Source organism: Notolabrus celidotus, chromosome 13 (genome assembly GCF_009762535.1).
Source record: "Notolabrus celidotus isolate fNotCel1 chromosome 13, fNotCel1.pri, whole genome shotgun sequence".
NCBI classification, from domain to species: domain Eukaryota; kingdom Metazoa; phylum Chordata; class Actinopteri; order Labriformes; family Labridae; genus Notolabrus; species Notolabrus celidotus.
The window spans coordinates 5,587,625-5,607,138 of NC_048284.1; the positions used below are offsets into that span (position 1 = coordinate 5,587,625).

The window sequence follows — 19,514 nt, forward strand, 5'->3', positions numbered from 1 at the left end:
TTTTCAGTTTTTTTTAAACTCTTTTTCAGTCCGTTTCTTCCCTTTTCAGTCATTTTTCTTTATCAGTCTTATTTTAATCCTTTACAGATTTTTTTTCTATTTCAGTCTTGTTTTACTGATTTTCAGTCATGTTCTTTCTTCTCTTTTTCAGTCTCTTTAATCTCTTTTGGGTTGCCTCTTTAAGATCATACTGCGTCTCTTTGGAGCAGTCTCTTTTTTTGTATATCTGTGCAGCTGTGTTCACCTCTTTACAGTTACCTCTGTTATAACTTTTAAGCACCAAACCAAAACCCTCGAGCCTGGATCCTCTTTGTATCCCTCCATGTTCCAGCCCGGACCCTACTCCTCTCCTCCACCTCCTCCTCCTCCGCTGTTGCCGAGGATTTCTCCATGTAGTGGTGTAATATTCATGACCCGCCTCTACCTTTTAGCAACTCTGTCTCTCTACAGTGTGTCATGTTCTCTCTCATTATGGTGCTGCACTGGAAATGACAAGGTACAAGAGTGGAGACCTTTTTCATATCTATGTTCCCTTCCCTTTACTGTGGAGTGAAACAAAAGACGTATATAACGAAGACAAGAACAAGATGATGGAAAACATATGAGATGTCTAAAAGACCACTATTTGACCTATTGAATATCTGGATTATTATGATTTCTAGTTGGTGTCTTCATGAGGAAAATCTGGACTATTCACTTTCAGGTTTCAGGTTCCTGGGAAAGCTTGGGTTGGCATTTTTGCGACCACTGAAAAGTAAGCCCAAAGCAATTCATGCCATTTTCTGAGCCTCTCATTTCTTATTTTCCCTCCGCTGCTCCTTGCTAACAACAATAATAATAATGACCTCCTTCTGTCACATATACACTGGCCTCAGCAGACAGAGAGAGAGAGAGAGAGAGAGAGAGAGAGAGAGAGAGAGAGAGAGAGAGAGAGAGAGAGAGAGAGAGAGAGGGCGTTTCACAGAGACTCAGACAGTATCAGTGGAATTAATTGGAGTGCCATTATCTGGATGGCTGTTTTTTTTTTAATGCACTCAGCAGCAAAGGTGACTAATTTCTGCCTCCACCAGTCCCACCCACACACACACACACACAAAACCCCCCACACACCCAGACAGACCCAGACACACTCACACACACAGACACTTCCATTACTGTGGCTGGGGTCAATTGCGTGTGGTGGGTCGATGCAGATTCATGGACGCCTGCCATGTCTGGGCTCAGATATGCTGCAGCGGGACACTTTTCAGGGTTTATTTAGAAACTGTGGAAGCTGAGCGGCGGTTTGAGGAAGAAATGACCAAGAAAAAATAAAAATCTGATGCTCATGAAACAAAATGGATTTGTGACATCTTTTTGCAGCTCCTAATATTTTACAGCAGTGGACACAATGGCTACGTTTACATGAGACTTTTAATTCCTCTTTAATTCCGAATTAAGATTAAATCCTCTTTAAAAAGATTTAAAATTACCATGTAAACACCTAATTCCGAATAAAAATGACAATTCCGAATTAAACTTAAATCCGATGTAAGTAGCTGGTTTATTCTGATTTTAAATCCGAATTGAATAATTCCTCTATCATGTATACGTTCATTCCGCTTTAAATTAATTCTGGTCGTTCTGAGCATGCTCATATTTCAGGATGAGGTAGAGCAGCCGTTGCACTAACCGGCTTTGAATCGCCACAGTCCGGTCTTCTGCCTCCCTTCTCCGGTCCTCTCTCTCTCTTCTCCTCCTCAGCTGACGAAAGTGAAGCAGTACGTTTGTGTCGAGCTGCTTTTTAACAACTATAGTCAAAATCAAAGCGAAATTTGAACTTATTGTGTGGTCTTCCATGTTGTAATTGAAAATGAAAGAAGCAGGAACTGGAGTCTGTTTTCTTCCGGTAAACGTAAATACGTCACGCCCGCCCCTGTCCAATCAGAACCCTTCCCAACCCCCAGACGTTAAGAGGAACTGAATAAAAACAATTAAACGTGTTTTCCATGTAAACCTCAATTCGGAATTACTATTTCCATGTAAACACAAAGGAGAATACTTTAATTCCGAATTATTTAATTCCGAATTATTAATTCAGAATTAAAAAACATCATGTAACTGTACCCATTATGAAGCCCCCCTGGACAAGACATGAAATAGGTCCCCATCCCGACGTCTACTCTGAAGTGACCTCAAACCGTGCACTTGTGACTCAATGCAATTTTTAATGTTTTTGTTATTATTCTGCAGCCATGTTTGTAGTTCATTGTCACACTTTGCATCTTCGTATAAACTTTTACACCTCTAGTGATTTATTTCTTATGTTTGCAATTATTCTGCAACATTATATCTTAAGTTTTGCAATAAATTGTTCTTTTTGCATCTTTTTCTCCTTTTATTTTCACATTTAAAAATTATTTTGCAACATTTAACATTTTTGCAAAGAATGACTTTGCTTCCTGTGCATATTTGGCCACAGTTTGTAACTGTATGTGGTTGTTTTTGCAAGATTTGGTGGCTATTTTCGCAATAGCTTGTTTCTTTTTTTTGCAGTTTTTTGCATCACTCAGTTTTGTTGTGTGTTTGTTTTTTGTTTGTTTTGCATGTGTTTAGGTTTATTTCACAGAAAAATGCAATGATCAGTTTTGCAATCTTTTTTTTGTGCATCTTTTTAGGATGTTTTGCGTCTCTTACTGGTGCTCCTGAATGTGCTCTTCTTCTATGTGACAATTCTGTAACCATTTGAGACTCTATGGTTGTTCTTGCATTTGTTTGGGGTTATTTTGTTACATTTTATGATCTTTTTTGAATTGTATTTCCTTTATCTTTTATTTTTGCATGTTTCGTGACCCTTTGCATCTTTCAGTGGTTGTTTAGCTTGAGAATAAGGTGACAGTAACCCATTTTTGTCTTCATTTAGCATCTTATTGTGAACCTTTGCTTCCTTAAGTTGTTGATTTGAAAGTGTTTGAGGATTCTGTGCATCAGTTTGTTGTGATTTTGCATCCTTTTTTTGCCATTTTAAGTGATATTGTTTCATTTTCTTCCTCTGTGCTTTTTTAGTTTCTTTAGTCCTGATTCTGTCTCTCATTTTGCAGTCATTACTTTGTGTCTGGTGCCTTCTTTAATTTATCTCTAAGTGGTCTTTTTTTTTCTCTGTGTACTTCTTTAAATTATTTTCCAACAAGAAACGTTCATTCTGCAGACGTGTGTTGAGCAGACAGCTGGCCTTTTGGGTCAAAGGAGCACCAATGTGGTCCAATGCCACCGCTCTCTCACCCTTGACTGAAAACCTCATACATCACAGATTTTTCTTCTTCTACTTTCTCTTCCTCCATCTGATTCTTGCTGGCCTCTCATTCCTTCTCCCTCTAAAATCTCCCTTTCTCTTTCCCCCACTTTAGCCTCTCTTTCTTTGTGTCTAAATGCAAAATACTGGAATATTGAAAGAATGAGGACAGTGTATTTGTCACGGTAGAACAAAAATACAGCACAATACCACAGCTGAATAAATCTTTTCACATGGTTAGAAAAAGCTCTCAGTCTTTTGAACAAACACTGAGACCAGTTTGCCCGGAGACATTTAAAGAAGAACTCAAAACATCATCAAAGTTCCTTCAAGTTTACACATTTTTATAGAAATCTGCACGTGATGGAGCCGTTAACAAGTGCGAGGGATGAAAGCTTCCTTACATCATCTGTACTTTGCTGATTTGACAAGAGTCCAGCTGAAATCACACAGTCATTTTAAAAACAACCCATCTTCAATGCCATGAGAAGAAAGCATGAAGTCAAAGTGTAAGGAAAACAACAGCATGTAAACAGACCAAAATGACACTAGCTGTTAAGTTTACATGCAGTTCAGAGTGTTAGCGCTGTGCAGCTAATTAGCGAGCGTCTAACCGTGCACTTTTCTCCTCTGAATGTTTGTTTGGTGACTTTAAAACAAGCCGAGGTGCACGACAAGACGTGTGCTCATGTCTGCAGGAAGGACACTTCTGTCTCTGTGTTGGTTGTTGTGCAGCTGCTTCTGTCTGAGTCAGAATGCAACGTGACACTTTATGCAAGATAGGTCTAATAACGTGCATATAAAAGGACGTCTGCAACCCATTCCATTAATTATAAACAAGAGGGGGCTTCATGTAGTTGTAACCACACTGTATAAAATGTGGGTTTCTCCAGTATGTGTTTTTTACAGCTGATGTGCTCCAGCAGACAGAAGAAGAATATCATTTCACTTTAGCTAGACTTTGATTACAGCTCATTATGAGATCCCACTGAGGGTCCAGATCTCATTCATAAAGGAGAATAACTAAGTCATCACTACACAGGGCGGAATGATGAAAACAGTCAAACTCATGAACAATACCACAGAATGATTGATTAAAAATATAGAAAGCACTTAGAAGGAATATGTGAGGGAGATCTGTGAGCATACTTTGAGTGGTACAACACAAAACAACATCACTTACTTTAACTCTGTAGACTTAAAACTTTCCTTTTTGATAAAGCTTATAGTTAGAGCTGGATCAGGCTTGGACCAGCTTTTGTCATGCTGCTATAGGCCTAGACTGCTGGGGGAACTGGCACACTGACACACTGGGATCCTAGCTCACCCCCTTCCCCCCAACCCCCTTCATCACTTACTTTAACTCTGCCTGTCCCATTAAAGTTACTAACCATAGACCTTTCTGGAGTCCCTGAGCTCCATTGTCTCGTAGATTCCTCTGAGCTGCCGTAGACGTCCTCCTGCTGCTGACGATCTGGACTCCAGCTGTTACGGACGTGCTGGACTCCAGCGGCAACAGCTTCTACGACTCGTCTCATCACTATCACTTCTCTCTCTTACTCCCCTCTATCTGTCTTTCCAGACCCAACTCGGTCGAGGCATGATGGCTGTCTAACATGAGTCTAGTTCTGCCTGAGGTTTCTGCCTGTTAAAAGGAAGTTTTTCCTCACCACTGTAACTAGCTAAATCCTGCGATGTGCAATGATAATGATGGATTAAGGTGGGGTCAGACTGAGTCTTACCCTGTCTTGGTGTTGGGTCTCTGTTCATAATTTAATATAGAGTGGTCTAGACCTCCTATGTTTGTAAAAGCGTCTTGAGATAACGTTTGTTGTGATTTGGCGCTATACAAATAAAGATTGATTGATTGATTGATTGATTGATTGACTACATGACGCATACACGGCTTCAATCAATGACAGCTCTCTTAAACTCAAAGTCGCCTTTTCAGATTTCCATGTGCACAAGGTCAAGAAATGTATTTTTGTCAGCTAATGACTGAAACATGGTGTCAGAAATAAAGTTTACTTGATTCTGATCAGATTAATTTCCCTGTGTAAATAGATCCTAAGTAAGTGATCTGCCTGCAGGGCACTGATCAGCTACATGTCTATGATGTACAATTTCACTTGACTTTTACATCACTGATAGTTTCATTATACATTTTAATATTTTTGCATCTCATTTTGACGTCATTTTTAGCACCTAATGCCTGAGATTATCCAGCCAACAAAGTTAGATCTGTAGAGTTTGTTATCTCATCTCAGTCTTCCCCTTCAGCAGCTAACAGCATTTCAATATGGTGAACATATCATGTGGACCATGGGTTGTGTCATTATGCAATAAAGAAACTATGATAAACTTAGTTTCAAATTGCACTTCCATTCAGCTTCTCCAGTTTCCTGATTTAACTTCTGAAAATTGAAGAAAGCAGGTAAAACAGCTGCATTCAGTAAGACAAGAAGGATCTCTAGATATTGTGATGTAGCCTCGAGTTGTATGTGAGCAGCTGGTATCCTCTGATTTTGGAAAGGTCCTGAAGTAACCTTACGTACGTTTCTCGGTTCATGGGCTGCCAGTTAACACACCTGTAGCACCAGGTAACTTGGAATCTCTCTGCTCTCTAGTCAGCACAGAAGCTTCCCCCTCTCTACTTTGATCAGTTGAATCTAATTATTCCTCTGTAAACTCCAGTTCATAAAGATGTCCACAGTAACACTGTCGCTGTCGGAATCACTGATTATGCATTTTGGTTATACTTCTGTCTCTTTTGAAGCCCGCCCAACGAAACAGCTGATCAGTGAGCACCAGACAGAACACGAAGATGTTGCACACAGGGCTAGATCTCAGTTGTGTCAGTATTTAAGATATTGATCTGGTCACTCCTAACCATAGGTTGTATAATAAATGGACGTAGTATCCGTGACGTCACCGATCTGTTTCTGAAGTGCTGTTTTGAAGCCGATCGTCAGTGGGTGCCATATTGGAAATGCTGAACTCAACCTAACTTCTGTCGAGCTAGTGTGAGGTAAAGAGGCGGACATTAGCCTTTTCGCTAACAGCTACAGTGTTCCCCCTTGTCAATCAAATCATCCCATGCCCTTATTCATCAATCAATCAATCAATCTTTATTTATATAGAGCCAAATCACAACAAACGTTTGATCTCAAGACGCTTTTACAAACAGAGCAGGTCTAGACCGTACTCTATGTTCTATTATTAACAAAGACCCAACATCAAGACAGGATAAGATCCAATCCCATCTCACTGCCAGGACTCAGTCTGATCTCATCTTAATCCACCATGAGCAGAGCACTTTGTAGCATTTAGCAAGTTACAGTGGCAAGGACAAACTTCCTTTAACAGGCAGAAACCTCCAGCAGGACCAGACTCATGTAAGACACACATCTGCATCTACCTAAGGCATTTTTGAACCAGGCTGTAAACTTGTTTATTTCTGCTATAAAGATTGTCTTCTTTGAATGGGTGTGTATGTGGTTTCCGGTGTTTCTGCAGCCAGCCTCTAGTGGACACTCGATGAACTGCAGTTTTTGGCCTTTCTGCATGGCTTCATATTTTAATAATAATAATACATTTTATTTATATAGCACTTTTCAAAAACTCAAAGACACACAACACAACAGTACAATCACAAATGAAAAGCTAACTTAAAAAGGTGAGTTTTTAAAAGAGATTTGAAAGCTGAAGGGTCAGAGCAGTTTTGTATATGGGAGGGGAGTGAGTTCCAGAGGGTGGGGGGCGGCTACGGAGAAGGCTCTGTCCCCCCCAGGTTCGGTGCTTGGTTCTGTGAGGTGGGGACAGGAGGTTGGCATGTGAGGAGCACAGGTTACGGGAAGGAGTGTGATGGTGGAGGAGGTAGGAAGGGGGCCTGGTGGTGGAGGGCTTTGTGGGTGAGGAGGAGGATTTTAAACTGTGTGTAGGTAGGGGACGGGGAGCCAATGAAGACGGGAGTGGGTGCAGGTGAGGAGGCGTGCAGCAGAGTTTTGAATGTATTGCAGTTTATGGAGGACTTTGGATGATGTGCCGTACAGGATGCTATTACAGTAATTTAAACGGGATGTGATGAATGCGTGGATAAGGGCAGAGAAAGAGAGGAATGGACGGAGGCCGGCGATGTTTCGGAGGTGGAAGAAGGCCGTTTTAGTGAGCTGGGTGACTTGGTGTTGAAAAGAAAGGCTGCTGTCAAAAATAATTCCAAGGTTACGGATGTGAGGTGCAGGAGATAGAGTAGAGTTATTTAAAGTGAGAGTGAAATTTGGAATGGGATTTGTGAAGGACTTGGGGCCGATGATTATGAGGTCGGATTTGTCGTAGTTCAGTGATAGGAAGTTGGTATGCATCCATGTTTTTATTTCAGACAGGCAGTTTGTGATAGTGGAGTGTGTTACAGTGGTTATGGATTTGGTGGAAATATAGAGCTGGATGTCATCAGCGTAGCAGTGAAAATGAAGGCCATGTTGACGGATGAAGACTGGAGGTTGCTGCTTGCTCCTAACAGATGTTCTGAGGATACAACAAAATGGGCCAATGGTTTGTGTTGTGAATGAAGGTGTAACACCATTGGTTAATTAATATATGACGCATTAATCAAGCTGTAATGAAAGACTCCTTCACTGCAGTATCACAACCAGTAACAGCAGCCGTTTTTATCCACTCCTTACACACCAGCAGGATTCAGCAGTTCCATTTTCAACAATCATTATTTCAGCCATTAGCCGCCGCATTAGCTACCGGAGGCATTTCTAAATCAGCTACATATAGATTTACAAACACACACACACACATACACACAAACACACATAGAGACATATCCACGAGTCCATTAGGGCCCTACAAACTAATCAAACGGGAAATACAAACCCTTGTGCTCCATCGCTGAAAATGAATATATGCAAAACAAAGAGCTGCTCCGGCTTTTAAAGCATCCATCACTAATAGACCTGAATTAAGAAACGGGATACAGGAGACAGGATGTGATGCTAACAGGTAAGCAGAGACAGCAAGGGCGACAGATGAAGAAACTCAAGGTTAGATCTCCACTTAGAACTGTTTGCATGAAGAGATTGTGCATAAATATCTGTCTTTAATGAACGTAACAGGTGATTTATTTCAGTGTCTCTGCAAAGCTTCAACTATTAATATAAAGATTGTGATTCTAAAGCCTCAAAAACCTTCAAACTCTGCACTGTTTTCCCTCCTAATGCACTCATACCTGTTGTTCAGTTCAGCTCAGCTTTGCAAGGCGCTACTCTCGGCAGATATTCCTGACACTTTGTTGCTGAGCAATGTTGGGAAACTCCCGCAAGGCATCGCTTTCTCCTTTTGTCTGTCTTCTCATCTCTGTCTCTTTCTCTCGCTCATGACATAAAAGTGGTACTTTTGCTTTCAGGCATCTCTTAGAAAGCCTGTTAGGTATCTGACTGGAGACAGCCGAGTCAAACACAGAGAGAGAGAGAGAGAGGGGAGGAAGGAGGAATCCGAATAAATGAACCTCAGAGACTGTTGGCAGCGTTGGGGAGAGAGACAGGGAAAGAGAACGCCGATGCCAGACAAGGAGAGCCTGCAGGAGCGAAGGAGGCTAAAATAAGACAGAGGTGGGGGTGTTAGATGGTGAGAGAAAGACAGCCAGACAGGGACGTCTTGTTGTCCAATCCTGACCTTTTAACCTCTTCTTCTTCTTCACTCACACAATCCCTCTTTCTCTTTCCAATATTTTGTTGCCTCGTAATTTTAAAAAGTTTTATTCAACAGAGTTTCTGCCGCCGTGGAAGATTATCTGTTATCATTTTTTTTCTCTGTCTGACTCACAAACGCTGGAAGGAATTGGCAGTTATCACTCTGAAACATCTTTTTAAAGTGCTGTAGGGAATAAATATTGGCAGACTAGACTCTGCTGTCAGCACATTGACATGAACTGATAAGTTGTTAGACTTTAGTTCAGGAAATCGTTGGGAGAAGTTATTTCTGAGTTCATTCAAATCAAGATTAGCTGAAGTGGTTTGAATAGATTTCAGTGAGTGTTGCTATAAAAGAGAGTACTTCCTGTCCGCAGGTCAGTGGACCACTTAGGGCAGGAACATGGACTCTGTAAAAACATGAACGGCAAAGTGAAGGCATAATGCTTAGAGCTCCCCCTGGTGACAGAAAAGGCCACACAGACAGCCTCGTCCATGTTAACAGATGGGACATGGGTCAAACTTTAAAGCTCATGTAAGGAGTTTTAACTGGCAATGAAACAGACTGGAATTAACACCGATGCCTCTGTATTTTAAAGGTGACATATCACGCTTTTTCATCAATATATATTGGTCTAAGAGGTCCCCAAAACATGTCTTTAAAGTTTATGCTCAAAAAAACACTTTGAAATCAGATTTTGGTCTGCCTGAAAAGCCCTTTTCTTCAGTCCTCCTCATAACACTCTGTTTTCTCTCTGACCACGCCCCCTCAGGAAGTGGATGTGCCCTCGGCTCTCCAGCACGTTGATCTAATGTTTACATGTTGGCTGAATATACACGGCTGCTCAGAGATCACATTACTTCAACCCTCTGAATCTGATCCAGAATCTGATCCTGACGGAGAGGCGCCTGCAGCAGGACCTTTCTGAAGGATTGGTCACAGATTTTGTGTTTCTTGTTGTTTTATTTCTCAGTATGTCGACGTGTGTCTTGGTACACAGCTACGAACATGTAGCTATGTGGCTATGCTAACTAGCGCTAGCACTTTTCCATGACAAATAAAAATCATTCACTAGATCTTCAAATGTGCAGGCCTGGGGAGTAAAACCAACCTCTACCAGAAAGGCAGCAGGACCTTTCTGAAGGATTGGTCACAGATTCTGTGTTTCTTGTTGTTTTATTTGTCAGTATGTAGACGTGTGTCTTGGTACACAGCTACAGGTACGACATGTAGCTATGTGGCTATGCTAACTAGCGCTAGCACTTATCCATGATAAATAAAAATCATCCACTAGATCTTCAAATCTGCAGACGTGGGGAGTAAAACCGACCTCTGTGTTTATTAAGACAGCCTACAACTAGCATGCCTTCCTCCTAAGCTCCTTGTTAGCAAACGTGTGCAGGGAATGAAAAACTGAGAAGTTGAGTTGTACTTTATACAGTCTATGGGCTGAACAAGCTCCGAGCTCTGACTCCGTGACAGACCGGATATTGTTGTTACGTAACAAAAACACGGAAGTCTGAAACGGCTCGTTTCACACACATTTACAGAAAGGTGTAGAAATCAAAACAGGGGCAGAATGGATTTTTTTCATTCTCGGGGGTTTTGTAGACATGCCAGGGAAACATATTTCAGGTAGAGAACCATTAAAAAGTCCATTTTGCATGATATGTCACCTTTAATGTCTGAAATTGTGGCTGCAGGGTACGAGTCCACCAGAGTGAGAAACTGGAAGCTGCCAAAATTGCAATTTTAAAACTGTCTATGCCATGACTTCATCATGTAGAGGAAAACGACAAAGAGATAAGAAGTAACACTTTGTCCACAGGGGGCGTGAGAATTAAAAATAATGGAGGTACAGGGTTTGGTTTGGTTGGTAGAGTAGGTGCCCCATGTATGGAGGGGGTAAGAGGTGCATTGGTCACAGCGTGTCATTCTCCTCTCTCTCTCCCTCCCTGAGTTTCCTGTCTCTTTCTCAAGCTGTCCTAACTGAAAAACTTCCAAAGGAGATCAGATTGGCAACTTCTTTGTCCTCTTTTAAAAACTTTTTAAGCATTTTCACTGTCAGGATTTTATCATTTGATTTTCATAACAATAGTAGTTTTACATTTTGATATTTGATATTTCTTATTTTTTATATTTCAGATTTTTGATTGTTTTAATCTTTTATCTTTGGTTGTTTTTATTTTTCCAACATTGTTCATCTCATTTTATTTGTCTTCCTCACATTTCTCTTTTAGATTATCTTATTTTTAAAGCACTTTGTAACCCTGTTTTGAAAAGTTCTATATAAATAAATAAATATCATTTTATATATTATTATAATGATCAAAATAAAACCAAAATCTCAACCATTTCTTTTTAATTGGCACATTTTAATTCCTCACGGGAGCTTTAAAATCAAAATACACCTCTAGTAAAATATTTTAAAACACAGTTTCTATCATTGAAGTTGATTCCTGTCATTCTGATTTGTTTCCATTTTTTTTTTTTTTTTTTCTGAGAAGCTTTGTTTTGATGGTTATTTGATACTTTTAAAAAGAAACATTATTGACAGTTGAGAAAACTGAAGAAACACTAACACCTGCACTTTAGACTTCACATAGCCGTGCTTCAGACTGACACAAGAATCTGTTCTGCTGTGGACCGTACTGACCTGAAGTATCTTTGCTGTTGAAGTATCTGATATTCAACCACATAAGATTAAGTATATGTTGCTAGTCTAAGTGTTTAAAATAAGTCAAGGGGACCCACAAGAATGAGTTACAATAGTAGGCTCCAGAAGTCTCTAGGAATGGCCTTAAAAAAAGATCACCTTTGACCTAGGCAAATATATGGTTGACAGTAAACAGCTGATGTCCTTGTAAATGCTCAGAACAAGGCGTCCATAAAAAGGAGTCAAATAGCAGCTAACTTGAAACTTGTGTTGAAGATCTCAAATAGCAGCTAACTTGAAACTTGTGTTGAAGATCCCATATATGTACATGTTTGAAGGACACCCTCATTCTAATTTGAGTGCACCTTCATAGTATTTAAGCCAGAACGTGGAGACAGAAGAGAGGCGACTTCATCTGGCCCGGTCGTCCTCCAAGCAGTCGCGATGCTTGTTACTGATGCTGATGCTGTTTGATTGTAATACATCTGATTACTATCCAAGATGGCCAGTGTCACAAAGTTCATTCTACATCTACACATCACGGGCTGTTAAGATACGACACTGTGGAAGAGGAGGGGTGTCGACTACACCAGCTGATCCGTACTAAGCAGACTCTGGCCCTTCCTCAGACCAGTCACTCCCCACTTCCACTCCTGAACGAAGCCTCTTCATCAAGGTGGAGGGATTAGATTGAGCCTAAAGCTTTGGGTCTGACTCCTTTCACTTGGGGCACTTGTTTGGCCCAGTGGTTAAGTCACTTGGCCCATGTGATCCTCAAAGTGGAACCCCTGATTTGGAGCTGAAAACACTTTCTAGGTTGCATTTGTGGATGCTGTTTACATGTTTGTCACCCTTTTTGTTTTTAAACCATCAACAAACAACTGTGAAAGCAAAAGAAAATACAAAAAGAAAGAAAGGAACTTAATCTAGACTCTAATAATTCACAAATGAGAAAAATGAGAATCATCATATAGGAACTAAGCGCCACTCTGACACTTCTCAGTCACGTCTTCGATGCTGTTTGGATTTTAAAGAACAGTAAAAATCAAGTCAGACAAGTCATTTGAATTCTAGTTGATAATTAGCAGCTGATTAAAAAGTTATAATCCAATCAAAGTTAACAGCTGTGCTGGTTCAGAGCTGGGGATATAAATAGTCGACCTGCGTCCATTAAGAACCGCTGCATTATAAACTAATGTTGTCTACAGAGGCAAATAGCTCAGATGCTGAGGTGAAAAAACATCACAGACTTTAGCCTGAGGCGAAGAAATGCTGCTGTCAGAAGGGCTGGAACAGACTCAAACACACACACACACGCACACACGCACACGCACACGCACACACACATTTACACCTTTGCTGCAGTTTGCACTTACTGAAATCATCAATTTAAACAGTTACACACAGAGGGGGCTTCCATTAAAGGTTAGTTAATATTCACAGCCACTGTGAGCACCGTTAAGCTTATTTACAAGTGTCCTATATCTTCTGTGTGATGACGCTCGATGGTAAAGGGGGCGGGGGGGTTGTTGTAGATGTCCTACATTTTCTCTGCATTGTCTCTGTTCTGAAATGCTCTCATGACTACATACTGACTCACACGTGTTGGTAAGACTTTGTGGAACTGATTTATGTGATTAAAACATCGCAGTCAGCAGCCCTCTCTTTTCATCTCTTGTGGAATCTGTCTTCCAAAGAGCCACGCTACGTGAAATGAAGCACAGTGAAGACAAAGATAGTATCAGCAGTTTGATGGAGCTGTTGTCAAAGGTGGGGGGAGGTTGCTGAAGTAGTCAGGTTCACAAATATGTCTTTATTTATTTTACCAGAAGAGCCTACGTTCTATATCTTAACGTTTGTCTGATGATTCTATCAGACAAAGTGAGAAGTAAATAAGATTAACATCAGACTTAACAATTGTTGCTTCGATCCTTTTCTCACTTATATTTGTTTCTCTTGTAGGAGTCTCATCTCTGGGATTTTTGTTGTTGTTGTTGCTCTTAAAGGTTTTTGGTATGAACCAGACTGCAAACATGCTTCATTCTGCTTATAACGTGGTCATTTAGGAGCGCCATTGGCCTTGCTGTCTAACACGCACCCCATGTACAGAGGCTATAGCCCTTGTTGCAGCGGTTGCAGATTCGACTACCGGCCTTGACCATTTGCTGTATGTCTTCCCTCTCTCTCTACTCCCTTCATTTCCTGTCTCTCTTCGTCTGTCCAATCCATTAACTGGAGAAATGTGCTCCCTCTTCCTAGTTTTAGTATTGACTAAAACTAGGAAGAGGGAGCACATTTCTCCAGTGTTAGCTTCTCTACACTGGCTCCCAATAAAATGTAGAATAGAATTTAAAATCCTTCTTTTAACCTACAAAGCCCTTAAAAATCAGACACCCTCGTATCTTAAAGAGCTCATAGTGCCCTATTACCCCTCTAGAACTCTACGCTCCAACATGCAGGCTTGCTAGTTGTACCTAAAATCTCTAAAAGTAGTATGGGAGGTAGAACCTTCAGTTATCAGGCCCCTCTCCTTTGGAATCATCTACCAGTCAGGGTCCGGGAGGCAGACACCCTCTCCACTTTTAAGAGTAGACTTAAAACTTTCCTTTTGATAAAGCTTATAGTTAGAGCTGGATCAGGCTTGGACCAGCTTTTGTCATGCTGCTATAGGCCTAGACTGCCGGGGGAACTGGCACACTGACACACTGGGATCCTAGCTCACCCCCTTCCCCCCAACCCCTTCATCACTTACTTTAACTCTGCCTGTCCCATTAAAGTTACTAACCATAGACCTTTCTGGAGTCCCTGAGCTCCCTTGTCTCGTAGATTCCTCTGAGCTGCCGTAGACGTCCTCCTGATACGGACGATCTGGACTCCAGCTGATACGGACGTGCTGGACTCCAGCGGCAACAGCTTCTACGACTCGTCTCATCACTATCACCTCTCTCTCTTACTCCCCTCTATCTGTCTTTCCAGACCCAACTCGGTCGAGGCATGATGGCTGTCTAACATGAGTCTGGTTCTGCCTGAGGTTTCTGCCTGTTAAAAGGAAGTTTTTCCTCACCACTGTAACTTGCTAAATACTGCGATGTGCAATGCTCATGATGGATTAAGGTGGGGTCAGACTGAGTCTTACCCTGTCTTGAAGTTGGGTCTCTGTTCATAATTTGACACATTGTGGTCTAGACCTCCTTTGTTTGTAAAAGCGTCTTGAGATAACGTTTGTTGTGATTTGGCGCTATACAAATAAAGATTGATTGATGATTGATTGATTGATTAAAGGTGAAAATTCCAAAAAACACAACTTAAAAAAGGCTTTTTAGAGCTAGCTTCAAGTGAACACTCACGGAACTGCAGTTTCATGCACAACTCTATCTGCTTAATTTCCCAACACAGCTTGGTCGAGTTCTTGGTTTTACTGCTTTTGTAGCTCTTCATTGGATGAGCCTGATGTCCTACTGTGAAAACAATAAGCCATGAGGGAAGTAGGCAACTAATGGAAAACAGAGGGAAGCTTCACATAGAGGCCGTTGCGTATGACTGACATGTTTCTGGCTTGTTGGCGTGTTCGCCATTTGGGCGCAAGCTAGGCCTTCAGCAAGTCTTTAAAAGCTTTTCTCTTATTCAAATATAGACAAAGTTTAATAGACTGATCTGTGGTTTCCAAAGTACCTTCACAACCTTGAGATCTACGAGCCTTTTGATCCACATTCAAGCTACACACAGTTTAGTCTGGGTTTTTGTAGTCCTATTTATCAGCATAGAAGGAGAGACACTTCATTTTTATCCTAGTAAAAGTTTTTCTCTGTTCACTCGTGTCCCTCGCTGCTATTATTCATCAGAATATTTAAATGTCTGCTAAATTGTCCGTGGTGAAAAGTAAACCTGGAGGCAGACAGAGAGAGAGCAGAGACGCTGGATAAAGGCTCTGTGCTCTTTACTTATTAGGAAGTGAGTCTGTCTAAGTATGTGTGCGCATTAATGTTTCATCATCTCTGAGACTCATACACAGCTGCCTCCTCGCAGAGCTCTGATTAATTATACAATATCTGACCTCTTAATGTTCACTTTGTTCAACTCTCGGCGGCTCTCTTTCTGTGTTTCAGGATCTCTTTTCATCTTCTTCCTCCCTTTAACTGGACTGTGATCTGTGTTTGGGATAAACGGGAGACAATTTGCTCGGCTAAGCGTACGATCAAACCTCTCTGTGTCTTTTCCTTGTCTTTGATTTGTTTTATTGCGTAACATGTCCTTCTTTCTGCATTTTAGAGCAACACAATGCCATAAATGTGATGTGACGTGTTGGACGTAAATAGCATTTGAAGAACCTGACACATCGGTAACATCTGCTCAGGTGAGTGTTTCTGTCTTTTACTGCTAATGAGTTGACCTCCATGTCCAAATGATGAGTTGCTTAACCTTTTGGTGAGTCAGGTTTGTGAGAATGACCGTGTGTGATGGATGGGATACTGCAGTTCTGTCCTGAACATGTGATGTTTATATCCCACTCAATTTCAGGGAGAAGTATCTCGGAGGAAACATGATGGATGTCCAAGTTGTCTTGATCCATTACTGACTCCAGAAAGTTTTGTATCTGGTTTGTTGGTTGGAAATAAAACAGAGCATATAAAGTGGAGTCTGGGGTTGGTTTCAGTGTTGTGTCCAACTTTTATTCTACTAAAGGGCAAAGGGCGAAAGAGAAAGATTGGTATTTTATTTCAAGTTATATATTTTTGGGGCACTTTCGCCTTTAATGGATAGGACAGCTATAGGGAGCAGAGAGTGGGGGAAGATATGCAGCATATGGCCATAACCAGGAATCGAACCCACGACTGCTGTGATGAGCACTTTAGCCTCTGTATATGGGGTGCACTTAGACCACTAGGCCAACAACGCCCCTATAATTTAATCAAATACTGAAAAAAACAAAGCTTAGTTTAACACAGCAATGACTTCAACAATCATCAACCAAGGTATCAAAGCACTCTGGCTTTTTTGGTCGTGCCTTGCTGAGTGTTGAAGTCAAATCACCAAAGAAGAATCCAAGTCAAGTCCACATTTTCTAACATTATTATGTATAATAAGAAGGAGCTGTTTCAAACTGTGTGGGACCTTCTGGATACATAGATTTAATATCTAATTTAATATATGAACATTATATTCTGTCTGGTCTTATCAGCACATCTGGGAAATGATGCTGCCTTCAAGTTGAACTCCTTAAGCTGTGTGTTCTCAAGTCGTGTGCAGGAAAGGTTTGTCTTCCATGGGACCATCAGTGCTAGGCAATGGCAATATGAACACCATGTCATCTGCTGGATGTAGCAAGATATGGCAGGCAAGGCTTATAACAAACAGTGACTGGGCCTTTTCAGTCAGAACTTCAAGACTGTGGAACTCTCCACCATTACCAATTAGACAGTCTACAACCTTAGCTGCTTTTAAATGGTTGCTCAAAACCTTTTAATAGAAGAAGGCCGTATGAACCCTTAAATCATGGCTATTTTTCTGCCTTCCGATTTCCTGTTTTTCCTGTCTGTCCTACCTTCACTGTTTTTATTTTTCTGTATTTTTGTTGTGTAGCACTTTGTAACTTTTTCAACAAAAGTGCTACATAGATAAAGTGTTTCATCATATTATTGTTATCTGTTCGCGTTAGCCTCAAGCTAACAAATAACATAGCCAACCGTTACAGATGCGTTAAACAATTTCACCCCCTATACAATGTGACCAAATAAAGAAATTAATATCATAGGCCAAAACTTTTTGTTGTACCAGGCCTTGAACACATTTAATGTTATTCCATGACATTTGTAGCCAGCCCCAAGTGGACACCTGAGGAACTGCAGTCTTTTGCGCTTCCACATTGGCTTCATTTTTCCACACCTGGGTTTGCAGTCTGATTTAACTCCACCACTATGTTGATGATACACAGTTATATGTGTTAGTAAAGCCTTTTGTGATTCCAAGGAGGAGTATTCAGAGCAAATCAGACTTGCAGAAGCAGTCCCTAATTTTATTTAGCTACTCAAGATACATCTCTATGGTAAAGCTTTTATTTTGTGACATTATTCTAATTTTTAACATTTTACCTTTCTACTTTTATTGTCTATTTTTACTTTTGTTGCTTGTATTGAAAATTGCTATACAAATAACAGTTGTATTATTATTATTATTATTATTATTATTATTATTATTATTATTATTGCTAGTATTATTACTAGTATTATTATCATTTATATTCTTATTTCTCTTGTTTTTTTAAATTATTATTCATATTCTCAAATTCATATTATTACTATTATTACTAGATTTTTTCTTACTATCATCATTATCATTATTATTATTATTTTCTTTCTTTATTTTTTAAATTATTATTACTAATAATATTAATTTGTATTATTATTATTATAAATTCATTAATTCCTTTTTTAGGTTTTTTTTTATCATGTTTCCAGCCCCTCCTGCACACTTCTGCTCCATGTATTAAAACTTTCAGCAGTTTCTTCTCCTTTAGTTTCTTTATGTCGGTAACATACTTCTTGTCTCCAGGGGTTTAATAAGGTTACATTAACATTCCAGCTACACTGGTTCCATAAAGCCTGTAGAAAGCCCTCATTTGTATTGTAACACCAGCCGTGTGTGTATCCGAGAGTGTGTGTGCCGTCAGAATGATCCCTCACGCTTGGTTAATGTTACTCTTGTCCTTGAGTTATGAATGCAAATGACAGCTAGCTCCATTTCCCCCCCAACGCACAGCTGGAGAGGCATTTTAAAGCATTACTCTTCACCTCCTTTCACCTCCTCAGCGGATCCCAAACACACACAACACACAACACACCAATGACACTGTGGGAGTGTGTTGGGAGTGTTCGGCGGTAATGACGAACAACTCGCATGCATTAAAAGTTTCCACCTCCACCCTTTGCAATGCAGACGTTATCATTTTCAGATAGTACGGACACAACCTTGACTTGATTTATTTACCTCTTTTCTGTGGCTTCTGCTTCTCTAGTGTCTCTCATTTCCTCTCATTTTTCATGTGTGTGTGCGTGTGTTGTCTTCTCGAGCTAAGCGCTTTTAGGGGCGTTTAAAAAGTCAGCCTTGCAAGTGGTGAAATGGCCGATCTTTACTCTGACACCGAACTAAACTGTACGCACGGCCTGATGGATGGTCGTGACCTCGCTCTGCCGGGGACGGCGGTAATGTATGTGTCTGTCTGTCTGTGTGTGTGTCTGTCTGTGTTTGAGTGTGTGTACTCACATAAGCGACCTTTTGCAGCATGACAAGGCCATTGATCCTGGCCTGTAATTGGACAGCATCAACTTTCAGAGCAGTGTGTCCGTCTGAGAGGAGACTTTGTGTTTACATGTGGATATTTGTGTTTCATTCGTTCATTGCTTCTGAAGGGAAGCTTCACTGATCTGATCTTCGCCCTGCGTTTGGAGCTGAGTCCTGATTTGTATTCATCCAGTTTGACACTTTCACAGTAGAGAAGCAAAGAGGCAAAGCTGAGACGGTTTTTTAAAAGTTATTTCTCAACACATAAAGAAATCTCCCGGGTAGATTCACCTCATCTTAGTGTGTTTAAAAACACAATTATGAAGTTTCTGATAAGACACATTTTGTCTGTCGAACAATTTGTCTCCAGTCAACGTCTTCAGAACTTTTCCACCAGCTTCACACTTCAAAGTCTTTTACAGGTGTTGCACAAAAGTTGTATTCTGTAACTACAAGAAGGTACAAGAAAATAGCCTCAGGTAAAAACTACAAGTTTGAAAAGAAAGAAGATAATCATCTGTCTGCAATGAGAAAGAAGTGAGTGGACCAGACTTCTGCAGCACGCTCCTCATCTGGAGCTTAGAGGCCGGAGGCTGCATCAGCAGCTGCTAC

General features: G+C 40.6%; 1 protein-coding gene and 1 long non-coding RNA gene across 2 annotated transcripts in view; one reads left to right on the forward strand and one right to left on the reverse strand.

Moving 5' to 3' along the window:
• LOC117823771 (exostosin-1) overlaps positions 1-19,514 on the reverse strand; it is a 316,856-nt gene that overhangs the window by 254,747 nt on the left and 42,595 nt on the right. The gene's annotated exons all lie outside the window — the stretch shown is intronic.
• On the forward strand, positions 15,710-16,250 carry LOC117823774. Its single transcript, XR_004633495.1, has 3 exons — positions 15,710-15,813; positions 15,894-15,978; positions 16,143-16,250. It is a non-coding gene; the product is annotated as an uncharacterized LOC117823774 (long non-coding RNA).